Genomic DNA, 19791 nt, shown 5'->3' on the forward strand with positions numbered 1-19791 from the left:
GGATGGCGTGAAGGTGGGTTGCAAACAATAAAGAGAGTTCACTAAGAAGACTACATTTCCTCTTCTGACATAGCTCCCACTCTTGACTCTTAAAAAATAAAATGCTTCCACTTTTCCACTACTCAAGGAAAGTCTTCATTTTGGAAATAATGCAGTTTGCAGCAAGATGGGTGGGCCTAGAGTGATCATCCTTAGCGAATGAAGTGAAGTCAGACAAAGACAAATATCACACATACCGCTTATTTGTGAAATCTAAAAAAATGATACAAATGAACTTATTTACAAAACAGAAACACACTCATAGACTTCAAAAGGGAATTTATGGTTCCCAAAGGGGAGAAACACTGGGGGAGGGATAAATTAGGAGTTTGGGATTAATATAATATTGTTGTCATTGTTTACTCGATAAGTTGTGTGTGACTCTTGCAACCCCACAGACTGTAACCCGCCAGGCTCCTCAGTCCTTGGAATTGTTCAGACAAGAATATTGGACTGGGTTGTCATTGCCTACTGCAGGGGATCTTCCTGACCTAGGGATCAAACCCAAGTCTCCTGCATCGGCAGACAGATGCTTTAGCACTGAGCCACCTTGGAAGCCTGGGATTAACATATACACACTGCTATACATAAAACAGATAATCTACAAGGACCTACTGTATAACACAGGGGACTCTATGCAAGGCTCTGTAATGACCTGTATGAGAAAAGAATCTGAAAATAAAAGAATATATGTATATGTATAACTGAATCACTTTGCCATACACCTGAAACGAACATAAAATTGTAAATAATTATACTCTACTATAAAATAAAAATTAAATTTAAAAATGATATTAAAAAATTCTTCATTTGGGGGGGACAATTTTAGGTTCATAGAAAATCAAGAGGAAGGTTAGAGATTTCCGATATACCCCTGGCCTCCACATGTTCCCAGCCTCTCCTATTATCTATATCACTTACCAGAGTGGTACATTCATTACCAAAGATGGACCTATACTGACATGTTATAATCAGCCACAGTCCATAGTTTCTTAAGATTCACTCTTGGTGTTTTACATTCTATTGGTTTGGATGAAAGTATAATGACATGTATTTATCATTATAATGTCATACACAGTATTTTCACTGCCTCAAAAATCCTCTGTGTTCTGCTCATCTCTCTCTGCCCAACCTCTGGCCACCACTGATCTTTTTACTGTCTCCATAGTTTTGCCTCTTTTTTTCGGCCAGAATATCATCTAGTTGGAATCATATAGCATGTAGCCTTTTCAGATTGGCTTCTTTTGCTTCAGTTCAGTTCAGTTGCTCAGTCGTGTCCGACTCTTTGTGACCCCATGAATCGCAGCACGCCAGGCCTCCCTGTCCATCACCAACTCCCAGAGTTCACCCAGACTCAGGTCCATCAAGTCACTGATGCCATACAGACATCTCATCCTCTGTCGTCCCCTTCTCCTCCTGCCCCCAATCCCTCCCAGCATCAGAGTCTTTTCTAATGAGTCAACTCTTCGCATGCGGTGGCCAAAGTACTGGATTTTCAGCTTTAGCATCATTCCTTCCAAAGAAATCCCAGGGCTGATCTCCTTCAGAATGGACTGGTTGGATCTCCTTGCAGTCCAAGGGACTCTCAAGAGTCTTCTCCAACACCACAGTTCAAAAGCATCAATTCTTCGGCACTCAGCCTTCTTCACAGTCCAATTCTCACATCCATACATGACCACTGGAAAAACCATAGCCTTGACTAGATGGACCTTTGTTGGCAAAGTAATGTCTCTGCTTCTTAATATGCTATCTAGGTTGGTCATAACTTTTCTTCCAAGGAGTAAGCGTCTTTTAATTTCATGGGTGCAGTCACCATCTGCAGTGATTTTGGAGCCCCCAAAAATAAAGTCTAACACTGTTTCCACTGTTTCCCCATCTATTTCCCATTAAGTGATGGGACCGGATGCCATGATCTTCGTTTTCTGAATGTCGAGCTTTAAGCCACCTTTTTCACTCTCCACTTTCACTTTCATCAAGAGGCTTTTTAGTTCCTCTTCACTTTCTGCCATAAGGGTGGTGTCATCTGCAAATCTGAAGTTATTGATATTTCTCCTGAAAATCTTGATTCCAGATTGTGCTTCCTCCAGCCCAGCATTTCTCATGATGTACTCTGCGTATAAGTTAAAAAGCAGGGTGACAATATACAGCCTTGACATACTCCTTTTCCTATTTGGAACCAGTCTGTTGTTCCATGTCCAGTTCTAACTGTTGCTTCCTGGCCTGCATACAAATTTCTCAAGAGGCAGGTCAGGTGGTCTAATATTCCCATCTCTTTCAGAATTTTCCACAGTTTATTGTGATCCACACCATCAAAGGCTTTGGCATAGTCAATAAAGCAGAAATAGATGTTTTTCTGGAACTCTCTTGCTTTTTTGATGATCCAGGGGATGTTGGCAATTTGATCTCTGGTTCCTCTGCCTTTTCTAAAACCAGCTTGAACATCTGGAAGTTCATGGTTCACATATTGCTGAAGCCTGGCTTGGAGAATTTTGAGCATTACTTTACTAGCGTGTGAGATGAGTGCAATTGTGCGGTAGTTTTAGCATTCTTTGGCATTGCTTTTCTTTGGGATTGGAATGAAAACTGACCTTTTCCAGTCCTGTGGCCACTGCTGAGTTTTCCAAATTTGCTGGCATATTGAGTGCAGCACTTTCACAGCATCGTCTTTCAGGATTTGAAATAGCTCAAGTGGTATTCCATCACCTCCACCAGCTTTGTTCTTAGTGATGCTTCCTAAGGCCCACTTGACTTCACATTCCAGCATGTCTGGCTCTAGGTGAGTGATCACACCATAGTGATTATCTGGGTCATGAAGATTTTTTTGTGTGTAGTTCTTCTGTGTATTCTTGCCACCTCTTCTTAATAGCCTCTGCATGTTAGGTCCCTACCATTTCTGTCCTTTATTGAGCCCATCTTTGCATGAAATATTCCCTTGATATCTCTAATTTTCTTGAAGAGATCTCTAGTCTTTCCCATTCTGTTGTTTTCCTCTATTTCTTTGCATTGATCGCTGAAGAAGGCTTTCTCATCTCTCCTTGCTATTCTTTGGAACTCTGCATTCCAAAGATGCTTATATCTTTCCTTTTCTCCTTTGCTTTTCGCTTCTCTTCTTTTCACAGCTATTTGTAAGGCCTCTCCAGACAGCCATTTTGCTTTTTTTTTCATTTCTTTTCCATGGGGATGGTCTTGATCCCTGTCTCCTGTACAATGTCACGAACCTCAGTCCATAGTTCATCAGGCACTCTATCTATCAGATCTAGGCCCTTGAATCTGTTTCTCACTTCCACTGTATAATCGTAAGGGATTTGATTTAGGTCACAGCTGAATGGTCTAGTGGTTTCCCCTACTTTCTTCAATTTAAGTCTGAATTTGGTAATAAGGAATATGCATTCAAGGTTCTTCTGTGTCGGTCTGTGGCTTGATGGCATCTTTCTTTTCGTGCTGAGTGATATCCCTTTGTCTGGATGCACTACAGTGCATTTATACATTTACTTACTAAAAGATGTCCTGATTGCTTCCAGATTTTGACCGTTATTACTAAAGTCCTTGTGAGTATCATGTGCAGGTTGTGTTTGGACATAGCTTTTGACTCAGGGTAAACAGCAAGGAGCACGAATGCTGGATTGTATGGAAAGAATATCTCTAGTTTCGGAAGAAGCCACCAGTCTTCCAAAGCGGCCACACCATTTTTTTTAATTGAAGTAGAGTTGACTTACAGTATTATATTAGTCTCAGGTGTACAACATAGTGATTTGGTATTTTCAAGATTATGATCCATATAAAGTTAGTGTAAGATATTGGCTGTATCCCCTGTGCGGCGTGTTACATCCTTGTATCTTACCTATTTGATACATAGTAGTTTGCCCTCAATGGCACCCGACTCCAGTACTCTTGCCTGTGGTCGCTAAAAGTCGGACACGACTGAGCGACTTCACTTTCACTTTTCACTTTCATGCATTGGAGAAGGAAATGGCAACCCACTCCAGTGTTCTTGCCTGGAGAATCCCTGGGACGGGGGAGCCTGGTGGGCTGCCGTCTATGGGGTCTCACAGAGTCAGACACGACTGAAGCGACTTAGCAGCAGCAGCAGTTTGCACCTCTCGATTCTCCGCCCCTGCTGTGCCCCTTCCCCTTCCCTCTCCCCCTCCAGTAGCCATTAGTTTGTTCTCCCTCTGTGAGTCTCTTTGTTTCGTCATGTTCGTTTGCGTCCTTTTTCAGATGCCACGTGTAAGTGAAAGCCTGCAGTGTTTGGCCACGCCCCTCCCCGCAGGATGAGAGTCGGGCGTGCGCACCCGAATCCTCTGTCACCTCTGCTTCTCCGCCAGGCCTCGGGTGCTCTGTCCACTGGATTCCTTCCCCAGAGGGCCTTCAGGTGCGACCCGGGTGACCCTGATCAAAGTATGCTGGAAAGAATGGAGATGAAGCGCCCCAGACAAACCCACTGTAATGATCTGCTCGGGCTGCAATAGCAACACACCAGTCTGGGCAGCTTAAACAACAGACATTTCTTTTTCTCGTGGTTTTGGAGGCAGGAAGTCCAAGACCATGCGTGCCAGCATGGTGAGCACCTTCCTCCTGGCTCGCAGAGGGATGCCTTCTCACCACATCCTCACGTGGTGGGGAGACAGCACCGCATCCTCACGTGGTGGGAGACAGCACCGCATCCTCACGTGGTGGGAGACAGCATACAAGTTCCCTGCTTTGTTTCTGTTATTATAAGGACATCAATTACATTGGGTCTCGGCCTCACCTAAGCTTAATTACTTCATAAAAGCCCTATCTCCAAATACGGTCGTCTTGAGGGTGCGGGCTTCAACGTACGAATTTAGAGGGGGGAGACCGCGGAAACGTTCAGCCCACAGTGCTTACCAAGAAAAACACGGGCAGCTGCGTGGTGAATAATTCAGGCTCCACACTTGAAAGCTGGTGGAAGCGACGCAGGGTCTCATCCAGGGGAATCACGTCTGAACATAAACCAGAGGAGCCCGCTTTGGAGCCCGAGTGTGGGAAACCGCCACAGGACAGCAAGGACGCCCCAGGGTGGCGCGCGTGTCAGAGGCCTGGGGCTGCGCTATACACTCCCCCGCAGTCCTTTCAGGCAGTTCCGCGCTCCGCGTTCTCACTGCTCAGCCCGCCCGCAGGCATCTCTCCAGCCTCGCCCGTCGGCCCCCACCATTCCCATTCCTCTGCCCGGAATCTACTCCCCTCTTCTCCTTGGGAGAGACTCATTTCCTTCCTTGTGTCCTGGTCTCTGAGCCACTCAGTCAAATCGTTTTTCATTTGAACCTGTGCTAAGGGTCTCACGCTCCACCCCGATCGTTCTATCAAAGTATTTCTTCCAAGGAGATGGGATGGTCTCCCTCTGAGGACCTGGCAGAGGGCCCTGTCTCCGTCCTTCTACGCGCAGGACTGAAAGCAGGGCCGTGGGGGCTTGTGAGGCCCGGCTGCTCTATTTCCATCTTGTCGCCGCACCCTCAGTTGATGTGAGCTCCCCGGAGGCGGCCTGACACTTCAGTAGCCCCACCAGGGCCTGGCTCCCAGAGCGCAGACGGTGGGTGCGTGCGGAACGGCTGAGTGGGCGCTGCCCTGGGTCTCTGCTGGGTCCCCGGGAACAGGGGGACACTCTCTGGACTGCTCTGCACCGACCTCCCCCCGCCCCCGGGAATGGCCCTTTTCTAGCTCCCTTTGGTCATTTCCATTTTAATCTTCGCCTGAAGGCTTTTGAGGAGCTCTGTTCTGAGCTTTTCCCTAGCAACACAGCGTTCTCAACTTTGGCATTTAAAACTATCCTTTTCATGTTGTTTCACCTTAAACAGAAAGGGAGCAAAGTGGCTCCAGTGCCAAGATTAATGGGGAACATTCTCCCCTCAAATGTTCTTGATCAAGGCCTGAGGTCCATCTCTGAAGTAAAACAGAATATAAATTCGGAGTCTGTGCAAAGGTATCTAAATCCACAAGAAACCAAGAGGTAATGTTTTTTATCAGGTCAGTTACTAGCTTAGACAACTGTCTAATTTTAAACGTTCACACAAAGTCACCTTCAACAAAAAAAAATTAAGACAGCTATGCAGTAGAGTTATAACTACACACACACACACACACACACACACACACACACACGGGCGTGCGCGTGTGCATATGTACATGGGACTTCCCTGGTGGTGGCCCAGTGGTTAAGAATTCAACTTGCAATGCAGGGGACTCAGGGTTGATCCCTGGTCAGGGAACTAGGATCCCACATGTCGTGGGGCCGCTAAGCCTGTGTGCCCATGCTCTACAACTAGAGAAACCCTTGCACCTCGGTTTGAAGACCCAGCACAGCCAAATATATATATATAACTAAACTGGTAACCAAATCACTAAACAAAGGATGTCGCCATCTTCAAGCCATTACATGACAGCTGCCTGGACGGTGAGCCCTGAGGGACCTCAGGGTGGAGATAAAGGGGCTACCCACTGCCAAGCCCATCTAGTGGGTATCAAATTGCGGCCACCCCTGCATGGTACACCTGAGGAAACTTCGGATAAGAAAACAGGATGCTGGCCCAAGAGAGCTGAGGTGCACATCAAAGGAAGCATGTCTGTGAGCCCAGAGTCTTGCATCTTCCTATACATAGAGGAGCACTTAATTCTTTAACTTGAGATACCTTGTGTCCTTTTATTAACAGGAATCTTTTGTTCTGATTAGCTGGTTTTGTTGCAGAAACACCTATATAGCCTGGTTTCCCCCCTTCCTCTTCAAAACAGTCTTCCTAGCATTACCTGAGATGCTGTCTCTTAGGCTTGAAGTTCTAAAAATGTCCCCTGAACAAAACATAACTCTCAACTTTTAGACTGCATTTTTTTTCAGTCAACAATACATACATACCTTTTTTCCTAAACTTAGTGAACACTTCGTTGGAATTTGTTTTGTGCCAGGTGATGTTCTAAGAGTGTTACAAATGCTGACGACTCACTGGCTCCTCGTATCAACCCTCTGAGGCGGGCACTACTGTAACTCCCATTTTACAGACGGAAAAGGTGAGGGACGGGAGAATGGAGTAACTCACTCGAGAACAATGGCTGGTTGGGGGCAGCCGGGGTGAGGAATCTAGGTGGTGTGGCTCCAGAATCCATGCTTTCTACACCTATACTGTCCTAGAACTTCAAGGGGCCTGAGAAGTAATACGTTTACTTGTGGGTCTATTCGATGACCTAACTTGTGGTGACCACCAGGCTGGGCCAGGTCCACACAGGGCAGTGGCCCCACAGAGGGGAAGGCGTCTGTGTCCTCACCACATCAGCATCCCAGCCCCCGGTCCACGCTCAGCCCCACCACTTAAGAGTGATGTGATCCTTGGGCACCTTACTTAACCTCTAGTCTCTACTCCTTCAGTTGTAAAATGAGGATAAGACTGCAGACCCGATTGGGTGGTTTTGAGGGTGAAGTGAGTGAGTGCTTGCAAAGCAGTGTGTGAAGTCCTGAGATGTGCTCCATCCATGCCCTTGTCCTTCAGAGAAACACTCCCACTTGGATTCTTCTTTCTGTTTCCATCTGTGGATCCATTCAGCAAACGTGCTTGCTTCACTGAGGGTGGTGGAGTTTGCTTGGTACGGGCAAGGGCAGGGTCAGTGGAGCCGGAGTGGCTCTGGGGGTTGACTCCAGGGCAGGCAGGGGCGATTTTCCAGCAGGGAGCAGGGTGAAAGCTGGGGTGCAGAGCCACATGGGATTCTGACTCCAGGCATCCCTCCAGCTCTGTGATTTGGGGTGGGTCATCTTACTGAGACTCGGTTTCCTCTTCAATGATGGCAGCCATCAGCCGGGGTAGGGAGGGTGTTCATGAGACGCTGTGTGTGCCTGGGGTGTGGACTTTTGTCAAAACTGCTGCTGTGGTCACTCCTGGGGGCCCGGGGGGCACTGAGAGACAGATGCTGGCTCTGGGGAGGGTGGGATGGTGCAAGGGCCAGCTAGTGGAGGGGGGTGAGATAGATGAGGGGGACTCGGCCCGTATGCCTCTGGTTTCAGCATCCCGTGTTCTGCCTTGCCTGGCCAAGGGCCTTTCGTGGCCTGCTCTGTTCCTGGGCTCGGTCTTTATTTCCATCAAAGCACCCTCCACCTGGCCTCCTTCGAGGCTGGTGGCTCCCAGGGCCAGCAGAGAGCACGTGTTTACTCACACCACCTCTGTCTGTTTATGGAGGTGGAACTGATGAGACCAACACTGTGGTTGGGCCTGGGTGGCTGCCCCACAAAACTAGTATTCAAGCTACACTCGATTGCAAAACTCAGGGTGAAAGCAGAGGGAGATACAAGTTGAGGTCAGGCCAGGATCTGGTTCAGACCGAGAGTGAAATGGGCCGCAATAGTGACTGCTATTTTGTAAGTTCTTACTACAACTAGATGGTATGAGGGTTTCCCAGGCATTATCTCAGTAATTTCCTCCACACAGGGAAGCAGGCAGAGAGGCTGAGAAACTTGTCCAAGGCTGCTCAGCTACTTTTTAGAGAAGCTGGGGTTTGGCCTGATTTCTCTAAAGTCAGAAGTCTGTGTTATCTCCAGCTTGGTTATTTTGCCTCCCCAGATAAAATTAATACCAATACTTCCTTTTTAAATTTATTTTTTTATTGGCTTCCCAGCTGGCTCAGTGGTAAACAATCCGCCTGTCTGTGTAAGAAACACAAGAGATGTGGGTTTGATCCTTGGGTCAGGAAGATCCTCTGGAGCTGGGAATGACAACCCACTCCAGTATTCTTGGAGTATACTTGGATCCTGGAGGATCCATGGACAGAGGTACATGATGTGCTTCAGTTCTTGGGGTCACAAAGAGTCGGACACAACTGAGCAGCAAAGTACACGGCTGATTTAGTGTTGTGTTAATTTCTGCTGTACAGCAGAGTGACTCAGTTATACCTATATATACATGCTTTGAAAATTGTTTTTAATACCAGTAGTTTCTGTTTAAAGAATTTCTATAGTCTTCAAGGCAATTTTGTAGATGGGGAGACTGATGTTCAGAGAGGACCAGTCACTTACTTGCCCATGGACACACAGGTAGGAAGTGACAAAGCTAGGGCGTTACCCAGCTCCTCCAAATTGTGTGGGAATGAGCCTGGTGGGTGGGCCAAGCAGCTTTCTTCTGACGAAAACTTTTCCTTTAGGAAAATGCATGGCAGTGTCCTGGTGGTTCCGTCTTCCAGCGTGACCATGGGGTGGATCCAGAAAGGATGGGTCTGTCATCTCTGTTTGGCTCCGGGTGATGATTAAGAGCTGCGTGCGTGTGTGTGTGCATGCTAAGTCTTGCACACACGCATGACTTAGTCATAACCTAGTCATGCTTGAGTCATGTCCCACTCTTTGCAATCCCGTGGACTGTAGCCCAGCAGGCTCCTCTGTCCATGGGATTCTCCAAGCAAGAATACTGGAGTGGGTTGCCATACCCTCCTCCAGGGGATCTTCCTGACCCAGGGGTCACACCTGTGTCTTCTATCTCCTGAACTGGCAGGTGGGTTCTTCACCGTTAGCGCCATCTGGGTGCTGCACATTCTCTCATCAGTAGCTCCATGAGGTAGGAACCGCCCTATCCGCCTGTGTTACTGATGAGAAAACAGAGGCTCAGGAAGTTAGGAGGGTCTGCCTCAGGTCCTGGCTACTGAGGGGTCTGTGCGGTGCATTCACCCAGTTGGGTTTCCCTCCAGAGTCCAGACTGGTGGCCGCCGCCTCCTGTCTTCTGCATCCTTCCAAACTGCCGGGACCTCCTGTCTCCAGCCCTCCTCGTGCCCAGGCTGCATCCACACCCCTGCCCTCCAAAGTCTCTTTTCCCTCCTCTTTTGGATCTTGTTCTAGTTCCATGCCTTGAGCTGGGCTCCCTGACCTCCTTGCCCTGGCTCTGCTGTCCTTAGGGCAGCGGGCAACCAGGCTGCTTGGTTCCATTAGCTAGCTCTGGGCTAGCCCTGGGCTTCAATTTCTGTAAAATGGGGGTGTGATGGCTGCTCTGCACTCTGGTTAAATTAATCATTAGCAACGACACCTGAAGCTGCTATTGTTACTGTGAGCAATTACAGTATTTAGTGAGTGCTTACTACCTGCCCTGCATGGACAGGTGCTCTGCAGGTCCTTTATCACACTTGATAAAGGATGGAAAAGGGCGAACAGAGGGACATGAGGGCTTCCTTCGTGGCTCAGCGGTAAAGAGTCCACCTGCAGTGTAGGAGACGCAGGTTCGATCCCTGGGTCGGGAATATCCTCTGGAGGAGGGAACTGCAACCCACTCCAGTATTCTTGCCTGGAGAATCCCATGGACAGAGGAGCCTGGTGGGCTGCAGTCCACTGGGTGGCAAAGAGTCAAACATGCCTGAAGTGACTGAGCACACAATGCATGCAAGGAATGAGTGTCTCCTCTCCCGTTCCTATTCCTTTCCTGCTGCTGCTAAGTCACTTCAGTCATGTCCGACTCTGTGTGACCCCATAGACGGCAGCCCACCAGGCTCCTCCGTCCCTGGGAGTCTCCTGGCAAGAACACTGGAGTGGGTTGCCATTTCCTTCTCCAATGCATGAAAGTGAAAAGTGAAAGTGAAGTCGCTCAGTTGTGTCCAACTTAGCGACCCCATGGACTGCAGCCCACCAGGCGCCCCAGTCCATGGGATTTTCCAGGCAAAAGTACTGGAGTGGGGTGCCATCGCCTTCTCCAGTGTTTCTAGCCTATCCTTTGTCTATCCCCACGGAGCAGAGCACCACATCTCAGGGTCTACGGAACAAAGGACAAGAAAGCTGCGGATGACAGAAGTAGTGGTTGAGTGAGGTGACTCTGTCCCTCTAGGATGTAGCTGTGTCACTCCTCACGAATGGATGGGCCACAAGTTCACAGTCTTACCTGACAGCACCTAAAAACCATCACCAGGGCAATCTCTGGGAACCATGCGTCTTTTTCAGCTTCTTACAACAGCTCTTGTCAGGTTGGTGGAAGGGCCCCTCCCCCTGCTCCACTCTGCCCTGGAGTTGAACCCGCCCCTGGAGGCCTCTGCTGACTGTGTGTCGGGGGACCAGCCCAGGCAAAATAGGTCAGTTCCAGGGTCTAAGCGAAGCTGCGGGGCTAGCACGGAGTCACTGGTCTCCAAGCACAGGCCCAGTGCCCTGGGTCACCGCCTTACTCTGCCACTGTACGAGATAAGAATGGACACAGAGGCGTCCCTGCCTCCTCAGGTCCAGCCTTGGCATCCTCCACCTCCTGCTTGTCTGCTCTGGAGACTTGTGATGAGAACACAGCCCTGGAAGGGCCTCTCCGTTTTCCTGCGTCCCTCCCTCTCTTGCTCCCGGAGCCCAGCTGTGCGCCCTGGGCCTCGCCTGCTCCCCTTTCTCCTTCTCTTCCTCTGCCTCAGGCAGGAGAGGTCTGTGCCTCCCTGGGCTTCCAAGACTCGGGTGTAGCGCAGGGCAGCGGGCAGAGCCGCCCTCTGCAGGCTGGCTTTGGTTCAAGGCCATGCTGTCTGAGAGCTGGCTGGGGTGAATGCAGCCCTGGACGCGGTCCAGCTTGTCTCCCTGGAGTTCTGTGTCAGGGTGTAGGGCCAGAGGCTTTGCTGATCACAAAGGATCACTCTGCCAGTGTCAACTGCGCAAACATCTCCTTGGGGACTTGTAAGGAGGTGGGAGGCTGGGCCAAGGCTGGAGAGAAGCGGTCCTGGGTCTCCAGGTCACATGGGACTCATCTGACGACTGCAAACCACAAGGTGTTCCCAGCGTGCACTTCACGAGGAAAAGTGGAATGACTGAATGGCGACTGTAGCCAGCAGTGTTCTCTGTTTTCACCCATGCTTGCCGCATGTCTAGGAAGAGATTTGTGCTAGGAAGGAACACCGGTAAAATCCCAGCTTATTAATAACTTATGGAATATAAGTAAGTTTCTGTTAGTTTCCGCAGCTTGTGGACTTTTGCCAAATTTGGCATGTACCAGGTGGTCTAGCTTGGTGATAAGAAATAAGCCGGCATCAGAAAGACGTGTGGCCTGCCACCCGAGGGGCCAACACTGAGCCACAGCAAGAGACCCAAAACGCTGACGGGGCCAGGGTGGGGGTGACGAGACAGCAAGAACAAGGGAAAAGAAAGAGTGAGCTTGACCCCCAAGCCTCTCTCTGCTGGTCTGCACGGTCCAGGGGGGCGCCTACTGTTTCCTCCTGCAGATAAGCTGGAAGTCAGCTGAGCCGCCTGCTCTGCCAGGCAGGGGCTGTCGCGTGGTGTGCGTCTGATTCACCGCTCCAGCCATTTCTTGCTTATCACCACCCCCTGGCCCATTCATACCATAGGACCTTGGAGTATCGGTGAGGTCTGCTGCTGCTACTGCTGCTAAGTCACTTCAGTCGTGTCCGATTCTGTGTGACCCCATAGACGTCAGCCCACCAGGCTCTCCTGCCCCTGGGATTCTGCAGGCAAGAACACTGGAGTGAGTTGCCATTTCCTTCTCCAATGCATGAAAGTGAAAAAGTGAAAGTGAAGTCACTCAGTCCTGTCCGACTCTTAGCGACCCCATGGACTGCAGCCTACCAGGCTCCTCCATCCATGGGATTTTCCAGGCAAGAGTACTGGAGTGGGGAGCCATTGCCTTCTCTGTCGGTGAGGTCAAGGGTTTGCAAATAGTCACAGGGCCACCAGGTGGGACTGAGCAAGGTGAGCGTGCATGGAAAGAGTGGGGACCAACGATCAGGGTGTGGTGTTGGAGCCAGGACAGGGTCAGAGGCATCCGTAGGGGCTTGAGGTGGTGACAGTGATGGGAGAGGGGTTCCAAATAGTGGCACTGATCCATTGTTACTGTGTTTAGGATAATGGGAAAGTGGTGGAAAAATAATTACAGTTAAAGGAAGGAAACTAGTTGAATCCCAAGAGGGTCTGGGAGCAGAGGCATGTCTAGCTCTCAGATTTGATTTTTAAATACCAGCCAGAGGATCAAGCCTCCTTGGATAAATGGCAGATTCCAAGTTGGGGGCAGGGAATGTACATGATGAGCTTGGGGCATCTTCTGGTGTCAGAAAGGAAGTGCCAAAGAGAGGTGGAGAAATGTCACACAGACACAAAAAACAGCATGGAGGGCCACACCCTGGCCAAATCTGGGACAGTTTGAGCATCAAAAGAAATAAGACTAAAATATAGAACACATTGATTAAATAGGAATCCATGGATCAACACAAATAGAAACAAATAAAAGAATAAATGAGGACAAGAAAAGGTTTTCATTGCAGTAGGATGTCAACTAGTAACTGTAGAAGGAATGATGGAACTAGAAAATTACCATTTGGTGCTTACTGTAGAACAGAATATTTACAAAGTCTAAAAGTACCTCCCCATGAAATATTAAACACAAAGGGACAAAACCGCAGTCCGAAAGACACACCTTTAATCAAGTGATCAAGGTGAACATCACCAGCAAAAGTGAAAGTGAAGTCGCTCAGTCGTGTCCGACTCTTTGTGACCCCATGGACTGTAGCCCACCAGGCTCCTCTGTCCATGGGATTTTCCAGGCAATAGTACTGGAGTGGATTGCCATTTCCTTCTCCAGGGGATCTTCCCAACGCAGGGATCGAACCGGGGTCTCCTGCATTGTAGACAGACGCTTTACCATGTGAGCCACCAGGGAAGTCACCAGCAAAGGACAAATCTGAATCATGCACCTCATTGGGTGCTGTGGAAAGAACACAGATTCACTTCTGTAATATTCCTGCTCAAGATGCAGAGTCCGAATCTAACCACAAGGAATCGTCAGACAAACCCAAGGACTATTCTACTAAAGGTCTGGCCCATTGTCTTTAAAAAGAACTATTCCAGATTGAAGGAATCGAAGGAGATGTGACAACTAAAGGTAGTGTTTGATTCTAAACCGAATCCTTTCTCTAATCAGGACAGTTGGCAAAACAGAAGGTCTGTGGGTTAACAGTAGTATTGTATTAATGTTAATTTCCTGTTGCTCTTACTGTGGCTTTGTAGTACACCATCCTTATTTGTAGGAATTATATGCTGAAGTATTAGGGGGAGATGGGACATCAGGTCAACAACCTCTCTCAACTGGTTCAGGAAAAAGTTGTTCATACTATTCTTACAACTTTTCTGTAAGTTTGAAATCATTTCAGAGGAAAAGGAAAAAGTTTGCTCAAAAAAGTTGTTAAACATCTACTGAGAGGCATGTTTGTTCAGTGCAGTGGTTGAAAGCTACACTTGGCAAAATGTGTTGTGTATATACCATGGAATATTATACAGCCTTAAAAAGGATGGAGATTCTGACACATGCTACAGCCTAGATGGACTTTAATGACCTTATGCTAGGTGAAATGTCAGTCACGATAGGACAAATACTGTATGATTCCACTTATATGAAGTTCTTAGAGCAGTCAAATGCAGAGACAAAGTAGAACGGTGGGTGCCAACGGCTGGGGGCAGGGGGAGTGGGGAGTTATTGTTTAAAGAACATAGAGTTTCAGTTGGGGAAGGTAAAAATTCTGGAGGTGGATGGTGGTGATGTTTGCAGAACAAGATGAAGGTACATATTGTCATTGAACGAATGGTTGACATGGTAAATTTCACGGTTTGCATATTTTCCCACAATAAAAGACACTGGAGGAGAAAAAGTCAGGCTTTGAAGGCGAACAACTTCTCAGCACTGATACTTGTTCCTGAAATCTCAGGTGAGTGCTTGTCTCTTTCTTTGTTACTGGGGACAAGGGCACTGTCTTCATACTGCAGAGTCAGAGACCCTGCATGGAAGCCCTTCAAGTCGTGGCTGTAGTGGGCAGCACATAGCGAGTTCTCAAAACAGGGCACCTCCTCTTATTCTGATCCTTTCACATCATTGCATCAACTTCACAGCTCTGCGGGTGGCTGCCATTTTCCCCAGCGCCCCCTCCCCCAACTTCCAAGAACTACTCAGCACCCAGCCAGCTCTCTTCCCCTTTCTAGGAACTTCTTCTGCAGACAATTAGAGAGGTAGAGTGTGTCCCAGTTAAAGACATGAAAACCTTATATAAGCATATAAAGACATGCTTCTACATGCACAGATCATCTCTGGAGGGATCTGTATAGACCCAGGTAACAGTGATGGTCTCTGGGGTCCTTAAGGGACACAGCAGGAAACTCCTCCTGTTAAACCCATTTGTACCCTTGGGATGTCTTCCCACATACAGGCGTTGTTGCTTTAAATAAATGAGAGAAATAAATAGCTGGATCAATCCATCTAGTCACCAAAGAGGGGACCTCTGTGACAACTGAGTTCCTTTGGGAGGATCTGTCTTGAGGCAGATAAGAGGAGTTCAGAAAAAGCATCTCCCTGTATTTGCTGTTCAAGTGCCAACAACTCAAAATAATGTACAAAGCAGCCTATTTTGTGGTGGCATATCCTCAATGCCTGCAGTCATAGTTTGGGGTGGCATTTTTGCTACCCTTCACCCTCATTTACAAAATGTTAAGCTGCATACACAGATTCAGTTCAGTTCAGTTCAGTCGCTCAGTCGTATCCGACTCTTTGCAATACTCTTTGGACTGCAGCACGCCAGGCCTCCCTGTCCATCACCAGCTCCCAGAGTTTACTCAAACTCAAGTCCATTGAGTCGGTGATGCCATCCAACCATCTGATCTTCTGTCGTCCCCTTCTCTTTCCTCCTTCAATTTTTCCCAGCATCAGGGTCTTTTCAAATGAGTCAGCTCTCTGCATTAGGTGGCCAAAGTATTGCAGTTTCAGCTTCAACAGCAGTCCTTCCAATGAACACTCAGGACTGGTCTCCTTTAGGATGGACTGGTTGGATCTCCCTGCAGTCCAAGGGATACTCAAGAGTCTTCTCCAACACCACAGTTCAAAAGCATCAATTCTTTGGTGCTCAGCTTTCTTTATAGTCCAACTCTTATATCCATACATGACCACTGGAAAAACCATAGCCTTGACTAGATGGAACTTTGTTGGCAAAGTAATGTCTCTGCTTTTGAATATGCTATCTAGGTTGGTCATAACTTTCCATCCAAGGAGCAAGTGTCTTAATTTCATGGCTGCAGTCACCATCTGCAGTGATTTTGGAGCCCAGAAAAATAAAGTCAGCCACTGTTTCCACTGTTTCCCCATCTATTTCCCATGAAGTGATGGGACCAGATGCCATGATCTTAGTTTTCTGAATGTTGAACTTTAAGCCAACTTTTTCATTCTCCTCTTTCACTTTCATCAAGAGGCTCTTTAGTTCTTCTTTGCTTTCTGCCATAAGGGCGGTGTCATCTGCATATCTGAGGTTATTGATATTTCTCCCGGCAATCTTGATTCCAGCTTGAGGTTCCTCCAGCCCAGTATTGTATTGTATCCTCCAGCCCATGATGTATTCTGCTGCTGCTGCTGCTAAGTCGCTTCAGTTGTGTCCAACTCTGTGCGACCCCATAGACGGCAGCCCACCAGGCTCCCCCGTCCCTCGGATTCTCCAGGCAAGAACACTGGAGTGGGTTGCCATTTCCTTCTCCAATGCATGAAAGTGAAAAGTGAAAGTGAAGTCGCTCAGTCGTATCTGACTCTTAGCAACCCCCTGGACTGCAGCCTACCAGGCTCCTCCGTCCATGGGATTTTCCAGGCAAGAGTACTGGAGTGGGGTGCCACTGCCTTCTCCGGATTACTCTGCATATAAATTAAATAAGCAGGGTGACAATACACAGCCTTGACGTACTCCTTTCCTGATTTGGAACCAGTTTGGTGTTCCATGTCCATATGCAGATTAACTACAGACACACCTCCCTCTGTCTTTGCCTCCGGGACACTGCCACTCGGGCACCTCTGAGAGGCTTCTGAGAACGCTGGGTGCTGGTGCCTTGTCGAACCTCCACCCACCTCTCCCTGCCGTCTCTGCCGTCACCCTCACCGCCTCCGGTGGTCCTATGTGGGCGCCCAGACAGGGATGTGAGGGAACCTCAGGCTGCTTCCCATCTTGAGAATTCTAGAGCCCAACTCACGTAACTTAACCATCTTGTCTCTTATGAAAAATTAAAGTCTAGAAGACAGCTAAAGAGATGTTTTTGAATAATTTAATCACAAGATGATGACCCTCTGGGGGAAGTACGTCCAGCTCTCACGTCCTCAGGGGCCAGTAGGGGGATGGAAATGGGTGAGGCAGCCAGTGGCACCCATGCGTCCCACCTGCCATCTGAAATGGTCAGCTGCCGTCACATGGGCTGACTGTTATCCGTGGGACACAAAGGCATTTCTAAACCTTGACATTCTCCTTCAGGAGTCAGAAATACAGATCTACGTGGAATCTCCCCATTTAGAAATATTGGTAAATAGTTGAAAACAAAATAAGAGACAACAGTCGCAATTCCTTGGCCGAAAGAACGTGGTTCGAGGCGCAGCAGAGCGGCCTGGCAGTTTGCAAACTCTGCCCTGTGACGTGCAAGGGGCAAACGCTGGCTAGTACTAAGGGCTTGTGTTGAGATGTCAAGTTGACTCGATTTGGGCCTACCTTTGGAACGAAGGATGGACCCTGGAGCATTGACAAATTTGAACTTGTTCTATTAATTAACAGGGAGGCAGAGTGGCAAAGGGTGAGGGGGAGGGGAAAATACAGGCTTTGAATTCACAGAGGCTTGGGTTCAAACCTTGCTTCCATACTTCATAGTTCCCTGCTTAATAGTAAGTCTTGGTTTCCTCATCCATAAAAGTCAGGAGAGACGCTACATAACAGGGTTATGAGGATTAAATGAAGTTGTGTCTAAGGAAATGTCTGCCATCTGGTAAGCAACTAGTTCACTTATTCTTACTTTCAAAGGTTTGTGAGTGAGGATGCTTGATGAAAGCAGCATCTCGGGAAGGATGGCCAAATGGCAGCTGGGAGACTGGAGTCAGAAAGACTGGCTAAGTCTCCGGCAGCGTTACTACTTTGAGAGGATGGGTCATTATTACGGCACGGCCTTGGAGCTGAGCCTGTCCCCAGGGGCCAGACCATAAAGGCTGCCCTCCTGGCTTCTCCACGGGTAAGGTGACGGACAGGGTGCGACACACAGCACCAAAGAAAGCTTGGCTGTGCCAGCTGTCCTGTCTCCTTCCCACCCCCTCTTCAGCAGCCTTCGCGCAGCCAAGCAGGCAGGGCCTGGCCTCCTGCCAGTGCTAATCCAGGCGCAACTTCCAAGCCTGAACCTTGGTGCCAGCCTCAGGCACAAGCCAGGCCCTGACCTTTGCTGGGTCTCTACAGACATCTCTTCTCTATCTTGAAGAGCCACTGAAGGCTTTTCTGCAGAGTTCCTGGTAAAATTCTGCTGTTTTCGTTGTTCAGTCACTTAGACATGTCCAACTCTTTGCAACCCCATGGACTGTAGCAAACTCATCTTCAGAAGATGGCTTAAAGCTTTTGAAAGCTTGGAACCTTCAATTACATGCAGACATTTCTAAGCCAAAAAGGCCAAATGCACAGTCCTTGCAAGGGACTAATGGCAGAATTAGCCAGAGAAATAGTTTTGCTTCTTCGGAACAAGAGACACATTTACCCACTCTGTAGGTGCTATGTGTGTTCACTAATTAAACTGTCATTACCAGTCAGCATTGCCAACTTTCCAAAAAGGTTTCTTAAAGTGGAAATGATTTTTAGTGTGCATTACAATTGTATGAAAGGCTTGCTTGCCACCCCTACCCACCCCTCCTCCCCACAGTAAGTCTCTGAATTGGTAGATCTGGGGTCAGGGCTACGTTTCTAACAATTCCAGGAGATGCTGATGCTTCCCGCTGGTGGCTGGGTGGTTATGCTTTCAGAAGTATTGCTGTAAGAAATCTGCTGGTATATATTCAGTCTACACTACTAGTGAGTGTTACAAAATGCATGGGAACTCCTACACCCCCAGTTGAGTAAATAGAAGCTAAGGTTAAATGACAGAAATAAGATGAAACAATGCTCGACAATCTTGATCTAGAAGCCACAAACTTCACTATAAGCCAAGGGTTATACAGTCACAACTGGGTGGACATGGTGGTTTGGTGATGCCAATGAAGTGCCCAGGCTAGTAACTGGAAAGCTGCTGGGGGCAGCAGTCTCTAGTCAGTGGGAGATGCCGCCCCGTGTCAAAGAACTGGACCGCAAACATGAACATGGGGTTCTTCATTTCATCACGACTCCAAGGCTTGGATGGTTCCTAAAGGCTGGTGTTTGTTGATGTCTTACAGAGGTTAGTTCTGTGCTTCATGAGGCTTTTGCAAATGTTAGTGGTTTTTCCAACTACAGAGAAAGAAGACTTGAGGTCTGAGACAGCTAGTTTCTTGTTTAGGAGCTTGCTGGAGCAAGGGTGCTTAGGGGTGAGATGTTTTTGGTGGCCTCATCATCAGGGAGGAATTTCGCTTTTTCTCAGAACACAGATCATTTTCTAGGCTCTGCAAGCCTAATACTCAGCATGACTCCGGTGAGAATGAAAAAAGGCTTAGCAGGTGACCAGTTCTTGAGGGAGGAGGCGGCTTTGGACGTCCCAGCCCCCCAAGTGCTATTTGCTCTCATTCTCCCTGGCTGCCCACTTAACTACATTTACTCAAGGGAATGTGGGAACTACTTCCATTTCAATTTGGCTCAGCTAAGTCAAAGTCAGCCTTCTGTCCCAACAGTAGTAATGTGTCTAGGTACTTCTGTAATCTGATGATTTCATTTGAAAAAATTCCCTCTGGTCTATGGTGACTCTTAGTGGATATAACAATGATTTTTAACAATGATCTCCTTGGTATTTTGGCATATTTAACATTATGTGAAAATCAGAGTATTTCTCACTAACTGGTACATCCTTCTATAATAACGGAAAAAAAGAGA

The sequence above is a fragment of the Bos indicus x Bos taurus genome, chromosome 20 (assembly GCF_003369695.1).
Source record: "Bos indicus x Bos taurus breed Angus x Brahman F1 hybrid chromosome 20, Bos_hybrid_MaternalHap_v2.0, whole genome shotgun sequence".
In the NCBI taxonomy this organism is placed as follows: Eukaryota; Metazoa; Chordata; class Mammalia; order Artiodactyla; family Bovidae; genus Bos; species Bos indicus x Bos taurus.